This window comes from Orycteropus afer, unplaced genomic scaffold (assembly GCF_000298275.1).
Source record: "Orycteropus afer afer isolate SDZICR_OR568_19922 unplaced genomic scaffold, OryAfe1.0 scaffold00538, whole genome shotgun sequence".
Taxonomy (NCBI): domain Eukaryota; kingdom Metazoa; phylum Chordata; class Mammalia; order Tubulidentata; family Orycteropodidae; genus Orycteropus; species Orycteropus afer.
The window spans coordinates 1,561,379-1,562,416 of record NW_006922125.1 but is presented as its reverse complement, the minus strand read 5'-3'; positions in this window follow the sequence as shown (position 1 = coordinate 1,562,416).

Below are 1,038 nucleotides of genomic sequence, written 5' to 3'. Positions count from 1 at the left end.
GGTGTAGTTGTGTCTTATGGGGACTGTTGCTGTCTCCCATGCAGTTAGACAAAAATTACAACTAAATAACCATCTAAAAACTAAAAGCACCTGGACAAAAAATACACCATGTAATCACACAGGAACAGTAACCAAAAAAAGATAAAATGGAAAAAGAAGAAAAAAACAAGAAAACCTGCAATATCTTGGGATAATAAGAGAAAAAAAGTAGAGAAGAGACTAATGAAGAAAAAAATGGGAAAAATGCAAAAAAAAAAAAAAAAAAGGAACAGGGTTACCCACAAGAAGAAAAGAAAAAAAAAAATTGCACTCAGGAACAAGGAAAAGGAAAAACAAAAAACTGAAAACTAGGAGCTGAGAGGGGAAAAAATAAAGAATAATAGTAAAAAGGACAAAAGTATTAATGATAATAATAGTTTTAAAGCAGAAAATAGAAGGAATCTCATAACCAGAGAAAAGAAAGCAAAAAATAAAAAAAAAAAATAAAAAATAAAAAGTCAGGAGAGGGCAAGGCAGGGCACCCAGTCTACATCAGAGCACACAGACTGGGATGGAGTTCCTGTGGCCCCAGAAGGTGGGTGTGAGTGGAGGATGGCTGCAACTCTGTTCACCAAGTGGGTGTGGAATATCAGAGTAACAAGGGGAATGTCCCACCTTTTCAGTCACCCAGGTCTGGAGTGTCATTAGGGTTACTGGCAATCAGAAGCTGTTCTTAAGCCTCTCAAATCTGGGAGAACACTGTCTCTTTCAATATCAAAAATTATCAAGTCCCTTGTAAACATTCAAAATGGCTGCGTGCTCTGGACAGGCAAAAGTCCACAGCTCAGCCTACCCTCCTCTTCGCTGCTTTTCCTTTTATTCACCATCCACCAGAGCAGTCCTCCGTGCAGTCCCTGGCTAGCAGGCCTGAGTTTTATGTTAATTCTTAGGTCCTACCAGACTCAGCACTCTCCAAGCTGTCTGTGCTGTGCTGTCAGGATCGCTCAGGATCGCTGCCAGACTGCAGCTCCATATGTCTCCTTTTTTGTTATTTTCATG